Source organism: Heptranchias perlo, chromosome 14, assembly GCF_035084215.1.
Source record: "Heptranchias perlo isolate sHepPer1 chromosome 14, sHepPer1.hap1, whole genome shotgun sequence".
NCBI classification, from domain to species: domain Eukaryota; kingdom Metazoa; phylum Chordata; class Chondrichthyes; order Hexanchiformes; family Hexanchidae; genus Heptranchias; species Heptranchias perlo.
The window spans coordinates 18,386,443-18,413,477 of record NC_090338.1 but is presented as its reverse complement, the minus strand read 5'-3'; the positions used below and the strand labels follow the sequence as shown (position 1 = coordinate 18,413,477).

Below are 27,035 nucleotides of genomic sequence, written 5' to 3'. Positions count from 1 at the left end.
GGGCGGGCTCTGGCTGAGACAGCTGTCTCCATATAGGGAATGTGTGTGTTTTGGGGGAGTGGGGAGTTTTGCAGGTTATAGCAAATAAATAAATAGTTACAAAGTTTTAGAGTCGTGCAATTTATTATAAATATTCTTAAAGCAGGTGTCAAAGCTCCAGAGAAGATTGCAATGCTTTTATACTTCTCAGGTGATCACTGCTGGGATGATCGGTTATGTCACAAATGCTGTCATTAGGCAATCATAGCGTCACTGGTGGATCATTTTAAATATCCTCTCAATGTTGAACAACATAAAATCTCAACTCCATTGCTGTGCCTCAGTCAAAGTAATTTACCACTGCATTCCTTTCACCTGGGAGAAAGAAAGATTCATTCAAAAAGGTAATGGTTAAAAGTGAGTGTGTTGCTTGATGTAGACACCATGCTACCTTTGCCTGTTAGGCAGTGCAGTGCATTGAAAGTTAATGATCGCTTTAATTTTTGGTATTGAAGGAAATTGGCATTTGGCAGTGCTTCCTCCAGTTGCCAGTGTTCAGTCCATTCTATTCTGCTCATGCTGGTTATACCAGGTGTATCCAGATAGGAGCAGGAGTAGGCCATTCAGCCCTCGAGCCTGTTTCATGTGTGATCTATGCCCATTCCTATGCCAAGCATTATCTATTCTATGTTTTGCACTATGTAAGCTAGTTGTTGTCACCCATGCCAATTGTGATAACCATATCAAAAATGACATCTTTAGTAGAATGTGTATTGAGTCCTGTAGCAATATTGCTTCACGCCATACAATCAGAAGCTGATCCTTCTGGGGTAACTCAATGATGACCCTGTTTTGGTTGCAGTTTTTAATTTTATCAGTCAACAGAAGGAAGCTTTGCCAGCCATACTATTTATGCCATGGAAAATACCAATAACTGCTTTAAGATCTCATTCCTTAGATCATGTTCTCCCCTTCCATCTGTGAATACACCTTTCCGTTCCTTTCTCCCTCTTTCCCACCTACAAATACCCCTGATGGTATCAGTTCGTGGATCCCCTAATACAATCTACATTCAATGAGAACTCCAGGTCTCTACTTTACGGTGAAACTAGTGGACTGGCCTTAGATTAGGATTTGAATTTGGATCTCTCTGAGTCCCATCCAATGTGTGCTAGCTTTCCTGGTCATCAGGTGGCAGTGTGTGTTCAAAGGAAATAAATAATATTAACATTTTGATATACACAAATTTTTGAGGGTGGCAGGACAAGTTGAGAATGCTGTTAAAAAAGCAAATGAGATCCTGGGCTTTATTAATAGAGGCATAGAGTACAAAAGCAAGGAGGTTATGCTAAACCTTTATAAAACACTGGTTAGGCCTCAGCTGGAATATTGTGTTTAATTCTGGGCACCACGCTTTAGGAAGGATGTCAAGGCCTTAGAGAGGGTGCAGAAGAAATTTACTAGAATGGTACCAGGGATGAGGGACTTCAGTTATGTGGAGAGACTGGAGAAGCTGGTGTTGTTCTCCTTAAAATGGAGCAGGTTAAGGGGAGATTTGATGAAGGTGTTCAAAATCATGAACGATTTTGACAGAGTAAATAAGGCGAAACTGTTTCCAGTAGCAGAAGGGTCGGTAACCAGAGGACACAGATTTAAGGTGATTGGCAAAAGAGCCTGGGGCGATGCGGGGAAAAAAATTTTTACACAGCGATTTGTAATGATCTGGAATGCACTGCCTGAGAGATTGGTGGAAGCAGTTTCAATATTAACTTTCAAAAGGGAATTGGACAAATACTTGAAGGGAAAAATTTTTACAGAGCTATGGGAAAAGAGCAGGGGAATGGGACTAATTAGATAGCTCTTTCAAAGAGCACAATGGGCTGAATGGCCTCCTACTGTGTTGTACCTACTACGATACTATGATTTTGCAATTGTTGACTTCATTTCTGTGATTGAACTGTGGCAGCCTGATGAAGAATATGGGCTTATTTTGTTTATGCCCCTCATCTATTCCTGCAAAAGGTGTATGTGCAACAGCACCCTCTTCCTTATCTGGAGTAGATGAACCAGAAGTTACATTCTATGCAAAAGGAGTGGAACTGTGAGAAGTGATAAAAGTTGTCTCTTTTGTGCTGCCTAATTTTCCCTATCCTAAAGCAAAAGCTACCAAACATTCCTTACATGGAAGTTTGCAGATGACGCTAAATTAGGAGGCACAGTAAGTTATGTAGATGGGAGCAGGAAGTTACGAAGGGACATAGACAGACTAAGTGAGTGGGGAGAAAATATGGCAGATGGAGTTCAATGGGAGTAACTGTAAGGTTATCGATTTCAGATCCGTGATAAAGAAATCAGAATATTTTCTTAATGATAAGAGACTAAGAGCTGTGGAGGAGCAAAGGGATTTAGGTGTCCATGTAGACATAACACTAAATGCTAGTGCACAGGTACAAAAAGTAATCAAAAAGGATCATGGAATGAAAGTATTTACTGTGCTCCCTATATTAGTATTGTCTTCAAAGTTAGATACCTCTTCTTCTAGCCCTATTACTACTTCTTCTAGCTCTATATCCAAATCATTGATATACACAGTGACCAGAAGCAATCCAAGAACAGAACCCTGTGGGCCAACCAATCTGAGAAACTGCCCTTAACTCCAACACTCTGTTTTATCCCTTCTGCCCAGTTTTAATACAATTTGCTACCCTCCCACTGATTCCATACTCTTTAATCTTTTCCATTAGTCGCGTGTGTCGTATCTTGTCAAAGGCTTTCTGATAGTCCATATACATCACATCCACTGCATTGCCCCACATCCACCATATCTGTTACCTCCTCAAAGAACTCAAATCAGATTTGACAGGCACAATCTTCTTTTCTGAAATCCATATTGGCTGCTTCTATTTATTTTCTCCATCAAGATATTTAGTAATTTCATCTTTAATTAATGATTCCAAAATGTTCCCTACCTCAGATATTAAACTAACTAGCCTGTAATTACCCAGGTTAGCTCCATCTCCCTCTTTGAAAATGGGTATTAAGGTGGCCATTCTCCAATCTTCTGGCACACATCCACACTTAGTAGAACTCTAGTATACAATTTCTAGGGTCTCCGCTGTGTCTTCCCGAATTTCCCTCAGGATCCGTGGATGTAACCCATCAGGTCCAAGCACTTTGACCTCCTTTAGTTTAACTAACTTCTGCAATACTTTCTTTTTATTTATTATTGTATCCCTCATCTCACTTTCAACCAATTCAGGATTTACTTCCTCCCCAATTTTCTTCTCTTTAGTAAACACTGATGCAAAGCACTTGCTAAGTATCCTGCCAATTTCCATTTATTATTTTTTCATTATTTTCTTCTGTCAGGGATCCCACCTAACATTTAACAATTCTCTTTCTATTGATATACTTGAAGAATACTTTACTGTTTTTAATATTTTTTGAGATTCCCCCATATTCTCTCTTTGCTTTCCTTAACTCTCCCTTATCCTCTTTCGTTATTTTCTTGTATTCGCTCTTATTTTTTATCATTCCTACAGGCCACATATGCCCTCTTCTTTAATTTTAAAAAATTCATTCATGGGATGTGGGCGTCGCTGGCGAGGCCGGCATTTATTGCCGATCCCTAATTGCCCTTGAGAAGGTGGTGGGGAGCCGCCTTCTTGAACCGCTGCAGTCCGTGTGGTGACAGTTCTCCCACAGTGCTGTTAGGAAGGAAGTTCCAGGATTTTGTCCCAGTGACGATGAAGGAACGGCGATATATTTCCAAGCCGGGATGGTGTGTGACTTGGAGGGAAACGTGCAGATGGTGTTGTTCCCATGTGCCCTTGTCCTTCTAGGTGGTAGAGGTCACGAGTTTGGGAGGTGCTGTCGAAGAAGCCTTGGCGAGTTGCTGCAGTGCATCCTGTGGATGGTACACACTGCAGCCACTGTGCGTCGATGGTGACGGGAGTGAATGTTTAGGGTGGTGGATGGGGTGACAATCAAGCGGACTGCTTTGTCCTGGATGGTGTCGAGCTTCTTGAGTGTTATTGGAGCTGCACTCATCCAGGCAAGTGGAGAGTATTCCATCACACTCCTGACTTGTGCCTTGTAGATGGTGGAAAGACTTTGGGGAGTCAGGAGGAACACCCAGCCTCTGACCTGCTGTCGTAGCCACAGTATTTATATGGCTGGTCCAATTAAGTTTCTGGTCAATGGTGACCCCCAGGATGTTGATGGTGGGGGATTCGGCGATGGTAATGCTGTTGAATGTCAAGGGGAGGTGGTTAGACTCTCTCTTGTTGGAGATGGTCATTGCCTGGCACTTGTCTGGCACGAATGTTACTTGCCACTTATGAGTCCAAGCCTGGATGTTGTCCAGGTCTTGCTGCATGCGGGCTCGGACTGCTTCATTATTTGAGGGGTTGCGAATGGAACTGAACACTTTGCAATCATCAGCGAACATCCCCATTTCTGACCTTATGATGGAGGGAAGGTCATTGATGAAGCAGCTGAAGATGGTTGGGCCTAGGACACTGCCCTGAGGAACTCCTGCAGCAATGCCCTGGGGTTGAGATGATTGGCCTCCAACAACCACTACCATCTTGTGCTAGGTATGACTCCAGCCACTGGAGAGTTTTCCTCCTGATTCCCATTGACTTCAATTTTACTAGGGCTCCTTGCTGCCAGACTCGGTCAAATGCTGCCTTGATGTCAAGGGCAGTCACTCTCACCTCACCTCTGGAATTCAGCTCTTTTGTCCATGTTTGGAACAAGGCTGTAATGAGGTCTGGAGCCGAGTGGTCCTGGTGGAACTCAAACTGAGCATCGGTGAGCAGGTTATTGGTGAGTAAGTGCTGCTTGATAGCACTGTCGACGACACCTTCCATCACTTTGCTGATGATTGAGAGTAGACTGATGGGGCGGTAATTGGCTGGATTGGATTTGTCCTGCTTTTTGTGGACAGGACATACCTGGGCAATTTTCCACATTGTCGGGTAGATGCCAGTGTTGTAGCTGTACTGGAACAGCTTGGCTAGAGGCGCAGCTAGTTCTGGAGCACAAGTCTTCAGCACTACAGCCGGGATGTTGTCGGGGCCCATAGCCTTTGCTGTATCTAGTGCACTCAGCCGTTTCTTGATATCACGTGGAGTGAATCGAATTGGCTGAAGACTGGCTTCTGTGATGGTGGGGATATCGGGAGGAGGCCAAGATGGATCATCCACTCGGCACTTCTGGCTGAAGATGGTTGCAAATGCTTCAGCCTTGTCTTTTGCACTCACGTGCTGGACTCCGCCATCATTGAGGATGGGGATGTTTGTTTCTAATCTCTGTTTATCCATGGCATCCTGAAACTTGAATAGTCTCTTTATTTAATGGCATATATTTATTTTGCAACTTTGCAATCTCCTTTTTAAAAACATCCCATTGTTGATCTGCAGTCCTGCCTGGCCAATTTCTCTTTCTACCTCATCTAAGTTAGTTTACTCCTCATCTTTCTAAAATCTGCACCATTCTAAGCTGGGTACATTTTTTTATATGCTAACTTTTTTCCTTTCTATTTGGACCTTAAACCTTATCATATTATGGTCACTATTCCCAAGCTATTCACCCACATTTAACTCACCTGCCTGATCTATTTCGTTACTCACAACTAGATCTAGCAATGCTTGAGGAAGGAGCCCTGCACACACTTTAGGAATTCTGATCCCAATCAACAAGTGGATAATCAAAAACTCCTAGAACAATAATTTTGTTATTCCTACTCAACTCCCTTGCACAATTAGGAAATAGTGGGTACGGTTGCCTAATATGTATTGGTCTGGACTAGCAACCTGAAGGTCATGAGTTCAACTGCCACTATGGTAAGTTGTGAAACTGAACTCAAAAAAGCTGATAATTTGTGGGATAGTGCCAGAAAATGACCATGCATGCTATCAGATTGTCATAAAACCCCAACTGATTCACTGATGTTCCCTTCCCTGATGGACATGTCACCTCTACCTGGTCTGGCCTACAGGTGATTCCACTCCCACACTATATGCCGAACTCGTAATGTCCTCAGGGCAACTGAAGATGGGTAACAAATACTGTCTTGCCAGTATCATCCACATCCCAAAAACAAGTTTTAAAAAAAAGAGGGTTTGTAGTACAATCTGACTAATGTAATAATCCCTTTTTATCTTTGACCTCTAACCATATTGACTCTGTCTGAACTTTTGTACGTACACCAATCCTTTCTATAGCATACATTCCCTCCATTTCAATGCAAGAAGTCTGATGGGCAAGGCAGATGAACTCAGGGCATGGATGGGTACATGGGACTGGGATGTTATAGCTATTACTGAAACATGGCTAAGGGAGGGGCAGGACTGGCAGCTCAATGTTCCAGGGTACAGATGCTATAGGAAAGATAGAGCAGGAGGTAAGAGAGGAGGGGGAGCTGCGTTCTTGATTAGGGAGAACATCACGGCAGTAGTGAGAGGGGATATATCCGAGGGTTCGCCCACTGAGTCTATATGGGTAGAACTGAAAAATAAGAAGGGAGAGATCACTTTGATAGGATTGTACTACAGACCCCCAAATAGTCAACGGGAAATTGAGGAGCAAATATGTAAGGAGATTACAGACAGCTGCAAGAAAAATAGGGTGGTAATAGTAGGGGACTTTAACTTTCCCAACATTGACTGGGACAGCCATAGCATTAGGGGCTTGGATGGGGAGAAATTTGTTGAGTGTATTCAGGAGGAATTTCTCATTCAGTATGTGGATGGCCCGACTAGAGAGGGGGCAAAACTTGACCTTCTCTTGGGAAATAAGGAAGGGCAGGTGACAGAAGTGTTAGTGAGGGATCACTTTGGGACCAGTGATCATAATTCCATTAGTTTTAAGATAGCTATGGAGAAGGATAGGTCTGGCCCAAAAGTTAAAATTCTAAATTGGGGAAAGGCCAATTTTGATGGTATTAGACAGGAACTTTCAGAAGTTGATTGGGAGAGTCTGTTGGCAGGCAAAGGGACGTCTGGTAAGTGGGAGGCTTTCAAAAGTGTGTTAACCAGGGTTCAGGGTAAGCACATTCCTTACAAAGTGAAGGGCAAGGCTGGTAGAAGTAGGGAACCTTGGATGACTCGGGAGATTGAGGCCCTATTCAAAAAGAAGAAGGAGGCATATAACATTCATAGGCAGCTGGGATCAAGTGGATCCCTTGAAGAGTATAGAGATTGCCGGAGTAGAGTTAAGAGAGAAATCAGGAGGGCAAAAAGGAGACATGAGATTGCTTTGGCAGATAAGGCAAAGGAGAATCCAAAGAGCTTCTACAAATACATAAAGGGCAAAAGAGTAACTAGGGAGAGAGTAGGGCCTCTGAAGGATCAACAAGGTCATCTATGTGCGGAACCACAAGAGATGGGTGAGATCCTAAATGAATATTTCACATCGGTATTTACGGTTGAGAAAGGCACGGATGTTAGGGAACATGGGGAAATAAATAGTGATGTCTTGAGGAGTGTACATATTACAGAGAGGGAGGTGCTGGAAGTCTTAAGAACATAAGAACATAAGAAATTGGAGCAGGAGTAGGCCAATCGGCCCCTCGAGCCTGCTCCGCCATTCAATAAGATCATGGCTGATCTGATCCCAACCACAAATCTAAAGAACACAAGAAGTCGGAGCAGGACCCGGCCACATAGCCCCTGGGCCCTCTCCGCCACCCACAGGGCATTGACCGATCCGAACTCAGCTTCATGTCCAATTTCCTGCCCGCTCCCCATAACCCCTAATTCCCTTTACTTCTAGGAAACTGTCTATTTCTGTTTTAAATTTATCTAATGATGTAGCTTCCACAGCTTCCTGGGGCAGCAAATTCCACAGACCTACCACCCTCTGAGTGAAGAAGTTTCTCCTCATCTCAGTTTTGAAAGAGCAGCCCCTTATTCTAAGATTATGCCCCCTAGTTCTAGTTTCACCCATCTTTGGGAACATCCTTACTGCATCCACCCGATCAAGACCCTTCACAATCTTATATGTTTCAATAAGATCGCCTCTCATTCTTCTGAACTCCAATGAGTAGAGTCCCAATCTACTCAACCTCTCCTCATATGTCCGCCCCCTCATCCCCGGGATTAACCGAGTGAACCTTCTTTGTACTGCCTCGAGAGCAAGTATGTCTTTTCTTAAGTATGGAGACCAAAACTGTATGCAGTATTCCAGGTGCGGTCTCACCAATACCTTATATAACTGCAGCAATACCTCCTTGTTTTTATATTCTATCCCCCTAGCAATAAAAGCCAACATTCCGTTGGCTTTCTTGATCACCTGCTGCACCTGCATACCAACTTTTTGATTTTCTTGCACTAGGACCCCCAGATCCCTTTGTACTGCAGTACTTTCCAGTCTCTCGCCATTAAGAAAATAACTTGCTCTCTGATTTTTCCTGCCAAAGTGCATAACCTCACATTTTCTTAATGCGCATCAAGGTAGATAAATCTCCGGGACCTGATGAAATGTATCCCAGGACGTTATGGGAGGTTAGCGAGGAAATTGCAGGTCCCCTAGCAGAGATATTTGAATCATCGACAGCTACAGGTGAGGTGCCTGAAGATTGGAGGGTAGCAAATGTTGTGCCTTTGTTTAAGAAGGGCGGCAGGGAAAAGCCTGGGAACTACAGACCGGTGAGCCTGACATCTGTAGTGAGTAAGTTCTTAGAGGGTATTCTGAGAGACAGGATCTACAAGCATTTGGAGAGGCAGGGACTGATTAGGAACAGTCAGCATGGTTTTGTGAGAGGAAAATCATGTCTCACGAATTTGATTGAGTTTTTTGAAGGGGTAACCAAGAAGATAGATGAGGGCTGTGCAGTAGACGTGGTCTACATGGACTTCAGCAAAGCCTTTGACAAGGTGCCGCATGGTAGGTTGTTACATAAGGTTAAATCTCACGGGATCCAAGGTGAGGTAGCCAATTGGATACAAAATTGGCTTGACGACAGAAGACAGAGGGTGGTTGTAGAGGGTTGTGTTTCAAACTGGAGGCCTGTGACCAGCAGTGTGCCTCAGGGATCGGTGCTGGGTCCGCTGTTATTTGTTATTTATATTAATGATTTGGATGAGAATTTAGGAGGCATGGTTAGTAAGTTTGCAGATGACACCAAGATTGGTGGCATTGTGGACAGTGAAGAAGGTTATCTAGGATTGCAACGGGACCTTGATAAATTGGGCCAGTGGGCCGACGAATGGCAGATGGAGTTTAATTTAGATAAATGTGAGGTGATGCATTTTGGTAGATTGAATCGGGCCAGGACCTACTCCGTTAATGGTAGGGCGTTGGAGAGAATTATAGAACAAACAGATCTAGGAGTACAGGTTCATAGCTCCTTGAAAGTGGAGTCACAGGTGGATAGGGTGGTGAAGAAGGCATTCAGCATGCTTGGTTTCATTGGTCAGAACATTGAATACAGGAGTTGGGATGTCTTATTGAAGTTGTACAAGACATTAGTAAGGCCACACTTGGAATACTGTGTACAGTTCTGGTCACCCTATTATAGAAAGGATATTATTAAACTAGAAAGAGTGCAGAAAAGATTTACTAGGATGCTACTGGGACTTGATGGTTTGACTTATAGGGAGAGGTTGGATAGACTGAGACTTTTTTCCCTGGAGAGTAGGAGGTTTAGGGGTGATCTTATAGAAGTCTATAAAATAATGAGGGGCATAGATAAGGTAGATAGTCAAAATCTTTTCCCAAAGGTAGGGGAGTCTATAACGAGGGGGCATAGATTTAAGGTGAGAGGGGAGAGATACAAAAGGGTCCAGAGGGGCAATTTTTTCACTCAAAGGGTGGTGAGTGTCTGGAACGAGCTGCCAGAGGCAGCAGTGGAGGCGGGTACAATTTTGTCTTTTAAAAAGCATTTGGACAGTTACATGGGTAAGATGGGTATAGAGGGATATGGGCCAAGTGCAGGCAATTGGGACTAGCTTAGTGGTATAAACTGGGCGACATGGACATGTTGGGCCGAAGGGCCTGTTTCCATGTTGTAAACTTCTATGATTCTATGATTCTATGATCACCAATATTGCTCCGAGTCCTGCTTTTATACCTATTCTGTCTCTCCCAGAAATATTACAACCTGATATGTTTATTTTCCATTCCTGCCCAGTTTGCAGCTGAATTTCTTTTAGTGGTATGAAATTTTTATCTGCCTATGAAATAATTGCTTCTAATTCCCCCGGTTCATTTCCCGCACTCTGAGCTTTGCAATACATGCGCTTTATCTTTTATTTGATCACATTTAATGCTGCTCTGTTTCCCCTTGATTTTTTTTGCCCAAGCTACCAACTTGTTCCTTTTATCTCAGACTTTTGTTTGATTTTCTTCCTGTACTGCCTTTATTCCTTCTGCATGCCATCCATTTTGCTAAATTCTTTTTACTTGTATGTTAAATTCTTTTTACTTGTATGCCCCCTTCCTTCCGAGTTGAAATGACTCTGCACTCCGCTGTTTATCCATTTTGCTAGTACATTAGCTCCTTTCCTGTTCAGATGCAGCCCAGCTTTACAGAAAAGCCCCCCTCTTCCGCAGAACTGGTGCCAATGCCGTGTAAAACAGAAACCATTTTCCTGACATCACCCCATTAGCCACACGTTGAGCTCCCTAATTTTACTATCCTTCCCTGTTCTAGCACATGGCTTGGGGAGTAATCTGGAGATTGCCACCCTTGAATCAGCTTCCTAATCTCCTAGACCCATTTTGCAGGACATAAGGCCTTTCCTTAGTTATATTGTTGTCTCCCACGTAGACCACAAAGATTGGCTGCTCCATCTTCCCTTCCATAATCTTTTCCAGTCTTTCCGAAACATCCCTTTAGAACCTGGGAGGCAACAAAGCATCTAGGACTCTCGGTCTTGACTGCAAAAGATAGTGTCTGCCCATCTAACTATCGCGTCTCCTATTATTACTATATTCCAAGCTGAATTGCTAATTTCTCTTTCCCTCCCTCCACTCCCTCCCCTCGCCCCCACACTAATCCATCTCACATTTTTTTGGTGCCATCATAATCAATTTGATGACTGGCCCAGGGTCCTTATCCTCCCCACAGAAAGTCAGTACTTCAAATTTGTTAGAGAATAATTTGCTCTGGGTGTTTCTGTTTTCGGCTCATCACTTTCCCTCGTCCGTGTATAGTCATCCCTCCCTCCTCTACCCTGCCAGCTCTCTATCCTTTAGTGGGGTGACTACCCTCTGAAACTCTTGCTCCAAAGATCTCTGTCCCTCCCTGATGTGTTGGATTATCTCCTACTCTGCCTCAAGTACAGAGATCTTTGAGCGCATATAATTTCAGTTGGAGACAATCCCACAGATGTGTTTGGCCAAGTCAACATCTGCTACTCGAAGTTCCCACGTCCTGCAGGAACCGCATATCGCTGTCCCTCCGTGTGCTGCCATTGTTACTATAAACGGTAGTCAAGTTTTAAATTTATACTCTATTTATTTATAATTTTAGTTATACTACTCTGCTACTGCTTCTCCCTTTGCTCCTAATTCTCATTCTAGCCAAATTCACATTTTAGACGTACAGGTAACTCAGATCCCACTCCATTACCTCACTCTGTGGTGTGCTCTTCACATGAATTACGCCATCCTTTTTCATATTCTTTTCAACCTTGGTGATGTCTGGCATTGGCAGTCTTGACTCTTCACCTTATCAATAAAAGCAAACTAATGGGAACATGAGAGTTTAAAATGCACCTCTCCAATGAATAACAACACAATCAGAAGGCATTGAGGAGAGCCTACCTGGTTGTTTCATATTAACATTATCTTCCTTTTGTTACTTTATAAGAAAAAATAAGTTATCCAAGTCATTGAAAACTGCACAGTTTTTCTCACCGTGACTGTAGTACAACATAGGATTAAAGGGTTATGGGCACTGGAACATCTGTGGCTGCAAACAATGAAGCATCATTGGTACAATTTTAGATGGGATGCAGGAACAGAGAGACTTCGGGGTTTACGTACACAAATCTTGAAGGCGAAAAAATTGTAGGGCTATGCGGAAGTAGCAGAGGAGTGGGAGTAATTGGATAGCTCTTTCAAAGAACCGGCACAGTCACGATGGGCCAAATGGCCTCCTTCTATGCTGAATGATTCTATGATCTGATATAAGCATCCAGCGATGATAATCCTCTACTGCCCATGAATTAATAAACAAACGCTGTAGAGCTGTTTAAGCTGAGAAGTTGCTAAGATCTAACATAAGTCAGAAAATAAGCAAAGGTAACATAAGAGCTTTGGTTACAGTTATCATAGTAATAACGGGAGCAATCAGTTAATGATTAACAGTGTAAAGTTAAAGATTCCGATCATCTTTGCTCATGATGAGTGTGGATTGATTAGGGAAAGCCAGCATGGATTTGTTAAATGCAAATCGTGATTAACCAACTTGATAAAGTTTTTTGATGAGATAACAAAGAGGGTAGATGAGGGCAATGCAGTTGATGTATATATGGATTTTCAAAAAGCGTTTGATAAAGTGCCACATGGTAGGCTTGCTATTAAGATTGCGGCCCATGGAATAAAGGGGGCAATAGCAACATGGATACAGAATTAGCTAAATGACCGGAAACAGAGAGTAGTGGTGAAGAGTTGTTTTTCGGACTGGAGGAAGGTGTGCAGAGGTGTTCCCTGGGGGCCGCTGCTTTTCTTGATATATATTAATGACTTGGACTTGGGAGTACAGGACACAGTTTCAAAATTTGCAGATGACACAAAACTTGGAAGGGTGGTGAACAGTGAGGAGGATGGTGATATACTTCAAGAGGACACAGACACTCTGGTGGCATGAGCGGACACGTGGCAGATGAAATTTAACGCGGAAAATTGCGATGTGATGCATTTTGGTAGGAAAAATGAGGAGAGGCAATATATACTCGAGGGCTCAATTCTAAAAGGGGTAGAGGAAAGAAATATCTGGGGTTATATGTGCACAAATCGTTGAAGATGGCAGGGCAGGTTGAGAAAGCGGTTGAAAAAGCATATGGGGTCCTGGACTTTATAAATAGAGGCATAGAGTACAAATGCAAGGAAGTTATGATGAACCTTTATAAAACACTGGTTCGGCCACAACTGGAGTGATGAGCCCAGTTCTAGGCACTGCACTTTAGGAAAGATGTGAAGGCCTTAGAGAGGATGCAGAGGAGATTCACTAGAATGATTCCAAGGATGAGGGACTTGAATTACGTGGCTAGACTGGAGAAGCTGGGATTGTTCTCCTTGCAACAGAGAAGGTTGAGAGGAGATTTGATAGAGGTATTCAAAAATCATAAAGGGTCTAGGCAGAGTAGATGGAGAGAAATTGTTCCCATTGCGAAAGGGTTAAGAACCAGAGGGCATAGATTTAAGGTGATTGGCGATAGAACCAAAGGTGACATGAGGAAAAACTTTTTTACACAGCGAGTGGTTAGCGAGTGGAATGCATTGCCCGAGGGAGTGATGGAGGCAGATTCAATCATAGCCTTCAAAGGGGAACTGGATAAGTGCCTGAAATGAAAAAATATGCAGAGCTACGAGGATAGGGCAGGGCAATGGGACTGGCTGGATTGCCCATGCATAAAGCCAGCGCGGACTCGATGGGCCATATAGCCTCCTTCTGCACTGTAACCTTCTATGATTCTATGACCAGATCTACTTGAGCCATTAGGTATCTGAGCATGGCAGCATACCACATGGAGGCTGTAAGGAAACAGCGAGTTCTTGACAGGAAGATTGCAGCCATGGAACTTCTTGAAAAAGTAAGGATAGCTTTTTATCTAAACCTTATAATAGTAGAGACAAGAAACGTATGGATAAATCTGAGTACTATTGACAGTTATAGTTGCACATATGTTAACCTAAGAAGAATAGAGATTGATGATGTAGACTACAGGAGATAAAGATAAACTGCATAATTTCATTATGTTGTCAACCCTGCATAGATAAACAAGATATGGTAACAGTTCAACAAAATTCAAGATTGTAGATGATGTTAAGATATTTCACAGATGGATTAAGTAATAATGAATGCCAAGACATACATTGGGATTTTACAATGCCAGATTTGCTTTGTTATAAGGCAAAGCTCAATGCTAAAACAATCTCTTGTATAGTAAAATCCCAAATATATACAACTGATATAGATGATTATTCCCATTAGATAATTAAGTTCTGCTTTATGTATGAGAATATATTAATAGATGCAGTTATGTTTGAAAAAAATGGGAAAAAAATCACATTATGCAACTTCAAACAAAAAGTAGATGGCAGTTGCAAAAGGAGACATACTGAAGTGAACAATTAGAATTTGAATCAAATACTCAAAGCAAACTTCCTGAGTACATATAGAAGGCTTTTACTGTGCTTTGATAGCTGACCAATGTTGCTGTGGTCTCAGTGGTTGTGCTGTAGTTCAGTGGTAAAACTCTCACCTCTGAGTCAGAAGGTTGTGGGTTCTAGTCTCACTCCAGAGACTTGAGCACAAAATCTAGGCTGATATGCCAGTGTCGTACTGAGGGAGTGCTGCACTGTCAGAGGTGCCATCCTTCGGAAGAGACGTTAACTGAGGTCTTGTCTGCCCTCTCAGGTGGACGTAAAATATCCCTTGGCACTATTTCGAAGAAGAACAGGGAACTTCTCCCCAGTGTCGTGGGCAATATTTATCACTAAAAACAGATTATCTGGTCATTATCACATCGCTGTTTATAGGAGCTTGCTGTGCGCAAATTGGCTGTCACGTTTCCTACATTACAACGGTGACTATACTTCAAAGTACTTCATTGGCTGTAAAGCACTTTGGGATGTCCTCAGATCATGAAAGGCTTTATATAAATGCAAGTCTTTCTTTCTTTATGTTACTGGACTAGTAATCCAGAGAACATGAGTTCAAAACCCACAATGGCATTTAAGAATTTGAATCAGTTTTTAAAAAATCTAGAAGTCAAAAGCCAGTATCAGTAAGTGACCCTGAAGGGAAGGAAACCTGCCGTTGTTACCTGGTCTGTTCTATGTGTGACTCGAGTCCCGCACCAACATGGTTGACTCTAAACTGCCCTGTGAAGTAGCCTAGCAAGCCACTTGGTTGTGCTACAACATTGTTTTTTTTATATTCATCCTTGGGATGTGGATGTCACTGGCAAGGCCAGCATTTATTGCCCATCCCTAGTTTCCCTTGAGAAGGTGGTGGTAGGCCTTCTTCTTAAACTGCTGCAGTCTGGGTGGTGAAGGTGCTTCCACAGTGCTGCTATGTAGGGAGTTCCAGGATTTTGACCCAGCGACAATGAAGGAACGGCGATATATGTCCAAGTCAGAATGGTGTGTGAATTGGCAGGGAACTTGTGGAGGTGATGGTATCCCCATGTACCTGCTGCCCTTGTCCTTCTAGATGGTAGAGGTCACGACTTTGGGAGGCGATGCCAAAGAAGCCTTGTGAATTGCTGCAGTGCATCCTGTGGATAGTACACACTGCAGCCACGGTGCACCGATAGTGGAGGGAGTAGATGTTTAAGCTAGTGGATCAGGTGCCACTTAAGTGGACTGCTTTGTCCCAGAGAGTGTCGGGCTTCTTGATTGTTGTTGCAGGCAAACGGAGAGTATTCTATCCCACTCCTAATATGTCTTGTGGGTGGTAGAGAGGCTTTGGGGAGTCAGGAGATGAGACACTTGCCGCAGAATATCCAGCCTCTGACCAGCTATAGTAGCCATGGCGTTTATGTGGCTGGTCCAGTTCAGTTTCTGGTCAGTGATGACTTCAGGATGTTGATGGTGGGGGACTCAGCAATGGTAATGTCAAGGGGAAGTGGTTATGCTCTCTCTTGTTGCAGATGGTCGTTGCCTGACACTTGGGTGGTCTGAATGTTACTTGCCATTTATCAGCCCAAGCCTGCTTGTTGTCCAGGTCTTGCCGCATATGGGCACGGACTGCTTCATTTTCTGAACACCGTACAATCGTCAGCAAACAGCCCCACTTCTGGCCTTATGATGGAGGTAAGGTCATCGATGAAGCAGCTGAAGAAAGTTGGGCCTAGGATGCTGTCCTGAGAAACCCCTGCTTTTCTTTAAATAGTGCCGTGGGATCTTTTACGCTCACCTGAGAGGGCAGACAGGACCTCGGTTTAACGTCTCATCAGAAAGATGGCACCTTCGACAGTGCAGCACTCCCTCAGTAATGCACTGGAGTGTCAGCCTAGATTATGTGCTCAAGTCTCTGGAGTGGGGCTTGAACCCATTACCTTCTGACTCAGAGGCGCGAGTGCTACCCTCTGAGCCAAAGCTGACAACAATGAAGCAAAGAACATTGAAATGGGAAATGGATCTTTTAGTAAGGTTTCATCATGTCTACCAAGCTAATAAACAGATGAACTGGTCATTTATTTCATTCCTGTTTTGGCTGTCCTAAGGTCATGAAACAGAAATAGACAGTTTCCTAGAAGTAAAGGGAATTAGGGGTTATGGGGAGCGGGCAGGAAATTGGACATGAAGCTGAGTTCGGATCGGTCAATGCCCTGTGGGTGGCGGAGAGGGCCCAGGGGCTATGTGGCCGGGTCCTGCTCCGACTTCTTGTGTTCTTTAGATTTGTGGTTGGGATCAGATCAGCCATGATCTTATTGAATGGCGGAGCAGGCTCGAGGGGCCGATTGGCCTACTCCTGCTCCAATTTCTTATGTTCTTATGTTCTTATGCTACATAAATGCAAATTCTTTCTTTTTCTATCCACAAGACAGAGTTGGACCAGTGCAAGGCCAGAGGCCAAGCAAAGCCATTGTTTCTTTCTAATACTTTTGGAGTTGGGGCCCAGAAGCTGGGCTGCATTTTTTCTTGGTGGCGGTCAAGCGGGATAAAGGTCGGAGGCTAAGGCAACGCCATTCGTTTTTTTTTTAGATAGAAGGCTTTAGTGGCAGAATCAGGTTGGACGGAGGTCCACCTAATGAAAAACAGCAGGGTAGAGTTAGGCCTGAGTTGAAGCCAATGCAGAACAATTTTTTTTTTAAAAGTTCAAAGTCAGGGCCAAAGTTGTTGTGGTGAAAAACAGTGGGGCTCAAGAATGAGCTGGGACTGGAATAGCATTATTTTAAAAAATTTACGAGGCAGAGTTGCAGCCAGATCAGTGTTTTTAAAGGCAGAATCATGCGGCTGGAGGCTGAGCAGTGGGCAACAGCGGGGTCTGAGACAGAGCTGGAAGTAGGGGCAGAGGCAGAAACATTTTTTGGGACAGTATTTTAAAAAAAATTTGTAATAGCAGCAGCAAAGTCTGGATTCTGACAATTCATGTTCCTTACCAGCTTGTCCGTTGTGTGGGCAATAGAGGAGAGCTCCAGGAGATTATGACAGTTGACTTGTGTGGTTTGTAGAGGCTGAACAAGTGGGAGGCACACAAAATGGTGGCTGGACCTGGGTGACTCATACAGCAGCTAGGGTTGCTCACCCTCACTTTGCACTTCTCAAGTGGTGTGATGGTCACTTAACTATTAAAGAAATGGCCAAGAATGTTAATCCTGCTCTAAATATCAGGAAATAAATTAAGCATTGCATTGAAATTGCACAGCCTGACAACACTGTCTGATTTTGAAAGACAATCTGATTATCTCAGGTGCTAGACCCAAAGTATTTCATATGTAATCAATGTCTGAGTTTTGAAATCATAAACAAAGATTCAATTTACAAACTGAATGCATCATCTACTTGTCACAGTTGCATTAAAAACTGTAGGGCAATAATACAATAACATTTGCAAACTGTGGCTGGATGCCGCGTGACCAGACTGCCAGGAATATGTCAAACCAGAGTTGGCAACCCTAACCACAGCACCACCAGTGGTGGGAAAGCTGTAATTGCATGTTGAAGCATTTTTAGTCATTTTGTTACAGGTAGCGTTACAGGTCAGTGATCAGATTAACATTGGAGATCCTATCAGAGTGGTACCTACTAATGTCCCAGGGAGATGAAACAGGTAAAGAGTAACAATTACCAGTGGACATTTTAACATCAGAATCTCCATAGCAATGATTAAATTCGGTTTTTGAATGGAACACACGACCCATGTAGTGAGTTTGACATACAAGTAGGCATTAATACTCAAATATCATCCTGCTTCCACTGACGACATTCATTTGTGCAGCAAATCCCATGTGCTATTTTGATGGCATTGCTTCATGTGGTGCTCTATAGCAATTTTGAAGTCAAAGGTATGAGTTTCATTCAAATGGCATCATTTTTTTGTGATAATTAACAAAGTTAAGAATTTTTCCATTTCTGAAGTTGTTCTAATTACCTGTTTTGTGTGTCTATGGAGGAGACCGACCAAGCTGAAGTAGGAAAGATGGTAGTTAAAAGCATGAAAGGAAGTTGTAAGAAGGAAGTAAGTTATTCTTCTGTGCTAGAACTAACGATCAAAATATACAATAATTATAAGTAAAAAAATATATATTATGACTGTCTAAAAGTTTTTTTTGGTTTGTTGTCACTTGTGTGTCTGTGTGAAGAAACAATTTGTAGTATAACCTCTTGATCTGGGAGAACATTGCCATATCTTCTCTTTGTTCAGGAATTCCTTTCGTTCTAGAGAAAATCTGGGCCCGGTGAAAGTTCCAGATCGCCAGCGTCCAAAAGAAGTTCCAGATCTCCAGAGTCTAGTGAAAAGTCAAGATCGTCAGTGTTCTGTAAATCAAGTTCTCCAAAGCCAAGCTCAGGAATCAGCTCACGAGTCAACTCAGGAATCATCTCAACTCTCACCAGAAAGCCTGCAGTATTAAGACTCGACGAACTCAAAACTAGGTTAGGAATATAAGAGAAGGGAGGGATCTGTGTGTAAGGGGTTTACTAAGAGTATGGGAGAACAGAGAGTGAAATTTCCCTTTCCCTTCTAATCAGGAGAAGATATATAAAATGTTCAATAGCTTAAGGCATAATTTTTTAAAACAGAAGTTTGCAGTATGCTGGACACCAGTAATAAATGGATGTTAAAGCTAAAGTTAGAATCTCATTGTATTTTTTCCTGCCTGCAGTACTTAAAAATATTAAGTTATATTCTTTCCATTTTTGGTTTCCATCCCATTCCCCAAGCAAAGAGGGCAGATAGATGCTCCCTGTTCTCAAATCTCGACTTTATCCACAATAATCAATTGGTTCAGGAGATCTGTGAGAATGGACTGGTGACCAATCCTCTGATTTTTAACCATCCCTCCCTGCTTCAGGGGAAGAATGTCAATTCTCTTGTCATCCTCACCAAGAAGGCCTCAGGTAAACCCATAGCTCATTGAGGGATTGCAAGTATAAGCCTATACCCTGGCAAATTGTGCATCCATCCACACATCATAAATGCCACCATGCACACTTAGTTGAAAAATCTCTCACAAAGGATTTAAATAAACAGAAAATCTCACAGCACACTCTGTCAATGGCATCAATAGATTAAGGCAGTGAGTAAGGCAGTTTACTAAGTTAAGTGGCACAGTAAGTCGTGTAGATGGGAGCAGAAAGTCACAAAGGGACATTGATAGATTAAGTGAGTGGGTAAAACTGTGGCAAATGGAGTTCAGTGTGGGGAAGTATGAGGTCATAGAATCATAGAATCTTACAGCACAGTAGGTGGCCATTCGGCCAGTCATGCTTATGCAACAGTCCAATTTAGAACAGTCCAATTTAGTCCTACACCCCAGCTTTTTCCCCATTACCCTGCAAATTAGTCCTCTTCAAGTACATGTCCTTTTGAAAGGTCCTAAGGAATCTGCTTCCTCCACCCTTTCAGGTAGTGCATTCCAGATCTTAACAACCCACTGTGTGAAAGAATTTCTCCTCATATCCTCTCTAGTTCTTTTGCCAATTATTTTAAATCTAAGTCATGGCAGGAGATCCCAGAGCCGTGTCATGTTCCTCTTGTGGGATGTGGGAATTCAGGGATCCTTCCTGTGTCCCTGGTTCCTTCACCTGCGGGAAGTGTGTCCAGCTGCAGCTACTGTTTGACCGCTTGACGGCTCTGGAGCTGCGGATGGACTCACTTTGGAGCATCCGCGATGCTGAGAAAGTCGTGGATAGCACGTTCAGTGAGTTGGTCACACCACAGATAAAAATTACTGAGGGAGATAGTGAATGGGTGACCAACAGACAGAGGAAGAGTAGGAAGGCAGTGCAGGGGTCCCCTGCGGTCATCTCCCTCCAAAACAGGTATACCGTTTTGGATACTGTTGGGGGAGATGGCTCACCAGGGGAAGGTGGCAGTGGCCAGGTTCATGGCACCGTGGCTGGCTCTGCTGCACAGGAGGGCAGGAAAAAGAGTGGCAGAGCTATAGTGATAGGGGACTCGATTGTAAGGGGAATAGACAGGCGTTTCTGCGGACGCAACCGAGACTCCAGGATGGTATGTTGCCTCCCTGGTGCAAGGGTCAGGGATGTCTCGGAGCGGCTGCAGGACATTCTGGAGGGGGAGGGTGAACAGCCAGTTGTCGTGGTGCATATAGGCACCAACGATATAGGTAAAAAATAGGATGAGGTCCTACAAGCTGAATTTAGAGAGTTAGGAGTTAAACTAAAGAGTAGGACCTCAAAGGTAGTAATCTCAGGATTGCTACCAGTGCCACGGGCTAGTCAGAGTAGGAATGACAGGATAGCTAGGATGAATACGTGGCTTGAGAAATGGTGCAAGAGGGAGGGATTCAAATTCCTGGGCCATTGGAACCGGTTCTGGGGGAGGTGGGACCAGTACAAATTGGACGGTCTGCATCTGGGCAGGACTGGAACCAATGTCCTAGGGGGAGTGTTTGCCAGTGCTGTTGGGGAGGGTTTAAACTAATGTGGCAGGGGGATGGGAACCGATGCAGGAAGTCAGTGGGAAGTAAAGTGGTTACAGAAACAAAAGGCAGTAAGGGAGAGTGTACAGAACATGACCGGACAGATGGTCTGAGAAAGCAGGGCAAAGACCAAGGGAAGTCCAGATTAAATTGCATTTATTTCAATGCAAGAAGTCTGATGGGCAAGGCAGATGAACTCAGGGCATGGATGGGTACATGGGACTGGGATGTTATAGCTATTACTGAAACATGGCTAAGGGAAGGGCAGGACTGGCAGCTCAATGTTCCAGGGTACAGATGCTATAGGAAAGATAGAGCAGGAGGTAAGAGAGGAGGGGGAGCTGCGTTCTTGATTAGGGAGAACATCACGGCAGTAGTGAGAGGGGATATATCCGAGGGTTCGCCCACTGAGTCTATATGGGTAGAACTGAAAAATAAGAACAATCCTATCACTTTGATAGGATTGTACTACAGACCCCCAAATAGTCAACGGGAAATTGAGGAGCAAATATGTAAGGAGATTACAGACAGCTGCAAGAAAAATAGGGTGGTAATAGTAGGGGACTTTAACTTTCCCAACATTGACTGGGACAGCCATAGCATTAGGGGCTTGGATGGGGAGAAATTTGTTGAGTGTATTCAGGAGGAATTTCTCATTCAGTATGTGGATGGCCCGACTAGAGAGGGGGCAAAACTTGACCTTCTCTTGGGAAATAAGGAAGGGCAGGTGACAGAAGTGTTAGTGAGGGATCACTTTGGGACCAGTGATCATAATTCCATTAGTTTTAAGATAGCTATGGAGAAGGATAGGTCTGGCCCAAAAGTTAAAATTCTAAATTGGGGAAAGGCCAATTTTGATGGTATTAGACAGGAACTTTCAGAAGTTGATTGGGAGAGTCTGTTGGCAGGCAAAGGGACGTCTGGTAAGTGGGAGGCTTTCAAAAGTGTGTTAACCAGGGTTCAGGGTAAGCACATTCCTTACAAAGTGAAGGGCAAGGCTGGTAGAAGTAGGGAACCTTGGATGACTCGGGAGATTGAGGCCCTATTCAAAAAGAAGAAGGAGGCATATGACATTCATAGGCAGCTGGGATCAAGTGGATCCCTTGAAGAGTATAGAGATTGCCGGAGTAGAGTTAAGAGAGAAATCAGGAGGGCAAAAAGGGGACATGAGATTGCTTTGGCAGATAAGGCAAAGGAGAATCCAAAGAGCTTCTACAAATACATAAAGGGCAAAAGAGTAACTAGGGAGAGAGTAGGGCCTCTGAAGGATCAACAAGGTCATCTATGTGCGGAACCACGAGATGGGTGAGATCCTGAATGAATATTTCACATCGGTATTTACGGTTGAGAAAGGCATGGATGTTAGGGAACTTGGGGAAATAAATAGAGATGTCTTGAGGAGTGTACATATTACAGAGAGGGAGGTGCTGGAAGTCTTAATGCGCATCAAGGTAGATAAATCTCCGGGACCTGATGAAATGTATCCCAGCACGTTATGGGAGGTTAGGGAGGAAATTGCGGGTCCCCTAGCAGAGATATTTGAATCATCGACAGCTACAGGTGAGGTGCCTGAAGATTGGAGGGTAGCAAATGTTGTGCCTTTGTTTAAGAAGGGCGGCAGGGAAAAGCCTGGGAACTACAGGCTTTTCCCTGCCGCCCTTTTCCCTGACATCTGTAGTGTGTAAGTTGTTAGAGGGTATTCTGAGAGACCGGATCTACAGGCATTTGGAGAGGCAGGGACTGATTAGGAACAGTCAGCATGGTTTTGTGAGAGGAAAATCATGTCTCACGAATTTGATTGAGTTTTTTGAAGGGGTAACCAAGAAGATAGATGAGGGCTGTGCAGTAGACGTGGTCTACATGGACTTTAGCAAAGCCTTTGACAAGGTACCGCATGGTAGGTTGTTACATAAGGTCAAATCTCATGGGATCCAAGGTGAGGTAGCCAATTGGATACAAAATTGGCTTGACGACAGAAGACAGAGGGTGGTTGTAGAGGGTTGTTTTTCAAACTGGAGGCCTGTGTCCAGCGGTGTGCCTCAGGGATCGGTGCTGAGTCCGCTGTTATTTGTTATTTATATTAATGATTTGGATGAGAATTTAGGAAGCATGGTTAGTAAGTTTGCAGATGACACCAAGATTGGTGGCATTGTGGACAGTGAAGAAGGTTATCTAGGATTGCAACGGGACCTTGATAAATTGGGCCAGTGGGCCGATGAATGGCAGATGGAGTTTAATTTAGATAAATGTGAGGTGATGCATTTTGGTAGATCAAATCGGGCCAGGACCTACTCCGTTAATGGTAGGGCGTTGGGGAGAGTTATAGAACAAAGAGATCTAGGAGTACAGGTTCATAGCTCCTTGAAAGTGGAGTCACAGGTGGATAGGGTGGTGAAGAAGGCATTCGGCATGCTTGGTTTCATTGGTCAGAACATTGAATACAGGAGTTGGGATGTCTTGTTGAAGTTGTACAGGACATTGGTGAAGCCACACTTGGAATACTGTGTACAGTTCTGGTCACCCTATTATAGAAAGGATATTATTAAACTAGAAAGAGTACAGAAAAGATTTACTAGGATGCTACCGGGACTTGATGGTTTGACATATAGGGAGAGGTTAGATAGACTGGGACTTTTTTCCCTGGAGAGTAGGAGGTTTAGGGGTGATCTTATAGAAGTCTATAAAATAATGAGGGGCATAGATAAGGTAGATAGTCAAAATCTTTTCCCAAATGTAAGGGAGTCTATAACGAGGGGGCATAGATTTAAGGTGAGAGGGGAGAGATACAAAAGGGTCCAGAGGGGCAATGTTTTCACTCAAAGGGTGGTGAGTGTCTGGAACGAGCTGCCAGAGGCAGTAGTAGAGGCGGGTACAATTTTGTCTTTTAAAAAGCATTTGGACAGTTACATGGGTAAGATGGGTATAGAGGGATATGGGCCAAGTGCAGGCAATTGGGACTAGCTTAGTGGTATAAACTGGGCGACATGGACATGTTGGGCCGAAGGGCCTGTTTCCATGTTGTAACTTCTATGATTCTATGATTCTATGACCTCTGGTTACTGACCCACTTGCCAGAGGAAACAGTTTCTCCTTATTTGTTCTATCAAAACCCCTCATAATTGTGAATATCTCTATTAGGTCTCCCCTTAACCTTCTCTGATCTAAGGAGAACAATCCCAGTTTCTCCAATCTCTGCACATAACTGAAGTCCCTCATCCCTGGTATCATCCTGGTAAACCTCCTCGGTACCCTCTCCAAGGCCTTGACATCCTTCCTAAAGTGTGGTGCCCAGAATTGTACACAATACTCCAGCCACCTTCAAAGATTTGTGAATATGCACCCCAGGTCTCTCTGCTCTTGCACCCCCCCTCAAAATAGTACCATTTAGATTATACAGCCTCTCCATGTTCCTCCCAAAGTGCATCACTTCACATTTATCCGCATTAAATTGCATCTGCCATGTGTCTGCCCACATCAGTCTGTCTATGTCCTCCTGATGGCTGCTACTATCCTCCTCACTAGTTACTACGTTGTCAAGTTTTGTATCATCCACAAACTTCAAAATTGTACTCCTTAAGGGACCCCACTGTATACTTCTCTCTAGTCAGAAAAACATCCATTCACCACTACCCTCTACCTCCTATCCCTTAGCCAATTACGTACCCAAGTTACCACCATCCCTTTAATCCCATGTGCTTTTATTTTCCGAATAAGTCTGTTATGTGGTACTTTAAAAAATGCCTTTTGAAAGTCCATATATACAACATCTACTGCACTACCTTCATCAACCCTCTCTGTTACTTCATCAAAGAACTCAATCAGGTTAGTCAGACACAATTTGCCTTTAACAAATCCATGCCGACTGTCCCTTATTAACCCATGAATCTCCAAATGAGAATTAATTTTGTCCTTGACAATGCCTCTACTAGTCTTCCCATCACTGATGTTAGACTGACAGGCCTGTAGTTACCAGGTTTACCCCTCTCCCCTTTTTTGAGCAGGGATGTACCATTTGCAAGCCTCCAGTCCTCTGGTACCACTCCTATATCCAAGGAGGATTGAAAGATTGTGGTCAGAGCTTCTCTTATCTCCACCCTTGCTTCCCCTAGCATCCTAGGTTGCATCCCATCTGGACTGGGTGACTTGTTAACTTTGAGTGATGCCAACCTATTTAGCACCTTCTTTCTATTTATGTTTATCCTACCCGATATCTCTACTTCCTCCTCCTCTACTGCAACACTAATTTCATCCTTTTTTGTGAAGACAGATGCAAAGTACTCATTCAGTACCTCAGTCATACCCTCTACCTCCACAAGAAGATTTCCTTTTTTGTCTCTAATCGGCCCCACCATTCCTTTAACTAACCTTGTACTTTTCATAGAATCATAGAAAGGTTGCAGCACGGAAGGAGACCATTTGGCCCATTGAGTCCATGCTGGCTCAATGCAAGTTCAATCCAGCTGGTCCCACTCCCCTGCCCTATTCCCATGGCCTGCAATTTTTTTCCTTTCAAGTACTTATCCAGTTCCCTTTTGAAAGCCATGATTGAATCTGCCTCCACCACCCCCTCAGGCAGTGCATTCCAGATCCTAACCACTCGCTGTGTTTAAAAAAAAGATTTTCCTCATATCACCTTTGATTCTTTTGCCAATCACCTTTAAATCTATGTCCTCTGGTTCTTGGCCCTTCTGCCAATGGGCACAGTTTCTCTCTATCTACTCTGTCTAGAGCCTTCATGATTTTGAATACCTCTATCAAATCTCCTCTCAACCTTCTCTGTTCCAAGGAGAAAAACCCCAGCTTCTTCACTCTATCCACATAACTAAAGTCCCTCATCCCTGGTATCATTCTCGTAAATCTCTTCTGCTCTCTCTTAGGCCTTCACGTCTTTCCTAAAGTACCGTGCTCAGAACTGGACACAATACGCCAGTATTGGCCGAACCAGTGTTTTAGAAAGGTTCATCATGACTTTTATATGTTTACAAAAGATTTTTGAGTCCCCTTTTATATTACCCATTAATCTTTTCTCATATTCTCTCTTTGCCCTTCTTATATCCTTTTTCAGTTTACCCCTGCAAACTCTGTATTCGGCTTGGTTTTCTACTATATCCTGTACCTGACATTAGTCACAAACCTTTTTTCTGTTTTATTTTAACTTCTATTTCCATTGTTATCCAGGGAGCTCTAGCTTTGGATGCCTTATCTTTCCTCCTTATGGGAATATGTTTGGTTTGTACCTAAACTAACTCCGCCTTGATGATTTGATGGGGTAGATAGAGATAAACTATTTCCTCTGATGGGGGAGTCCAGAACAAGGGGGCATAACCTTAAAATTAGAGCTAGGCTATTCAGGGATTATGTCAGGAAACACTTCTTCACACAAAGAGTAGTGGAAATCTGGAACTTTCTCCACCAAAAAGCTGTTGTTAGGTCAATTGAAAATTTAAAAACTGAGATTGATAGATTTTTGTTAAGTAAGGTGATTGAGGGATATGGAACCAAGGTACATATCAGCCCCGGTCTAATTGAATGATGGAACAGGGCCGAGGGGCCTACTCCTGTTCCTATGAGTATCGCAGCCACACCAACCAGGGAGTTCCCAGGTTGATTCCTCAGTTTGTGCTGAGTTAGCTGATCTATGATGTGAGAGATACTCACCCGAGTCCACTTCTATGGTCTGTGCTGTAGTATGGATTGCAACACCCAAAGATACACAGACCAGAATCTGTAACAGCATTATTTGACACCAAGCATGGCTGTCATGTGGGATTACCATTGATCAATTTATGGAGCAAGGAGACTGTAGGTCCACTTTCTCGCATTTTGGACATTCATAGTTAAGTAACTAACTGGAGCAGATAGTTAGAAAGGGAAAGAAATGGCAGAAGTAATTGTTACAGTGTTAATATGAATAGTCAATCTCCTTTTTGTTGTTTTCAATTTAACTTCCATTATGTTTGTGGTCCTTATTAATCATAGGCTTCCCAAGAGAACTGCCTCACTGAGACGGTATCAAAATATACCCGCAGGAATGTCCCCAGTTTGGTTCCATCATTTGAACAAGCAAGCGAGAATCCTGAAGAACCATGGTCTGGTGATGGGACACTTGGCGCAATTTATTTAACTGAGAATTTTCATCGTATTACCAGATCCGATCCTTTCCTGGCAATTAAACCACCTCGCAACTATGTAACAATAGATCAAGACCGCTCTGAAGATAACAGAGATTCAACTTTGTAGTTCCCGCAACTAAATTTCAAA

The 27,035-nt window shown here is 43.4% G+C and overlaps 1 long non-coding RNA gene across 2 annotated transcripts; it reads left to right on the top strand.

Moving 5' to 3' along the window:
* Nucleotides 1-164: 164 nt before the first annotated feature.
* Nucleotides 165-27,035, top strand: LOC137332075 (uncharacterized). Of its 2 annotated transcripts, XR_010965567.1 has the most exons (5): nt 165-383; nt 13,640-13,748; nt 18,281-18,346; nt 18,533-18,762; nt 26,754-27,035. It is a non-coding gene; the product is annotated as an uncharacterized lncRNA (long non-coding RNA). The 2 variants fall into 2 exon arrangements; XR_010965566.1 differs by lacking the exon at nt 26,754-27,035 and having other exon boundaries at nt 18,533-18,938.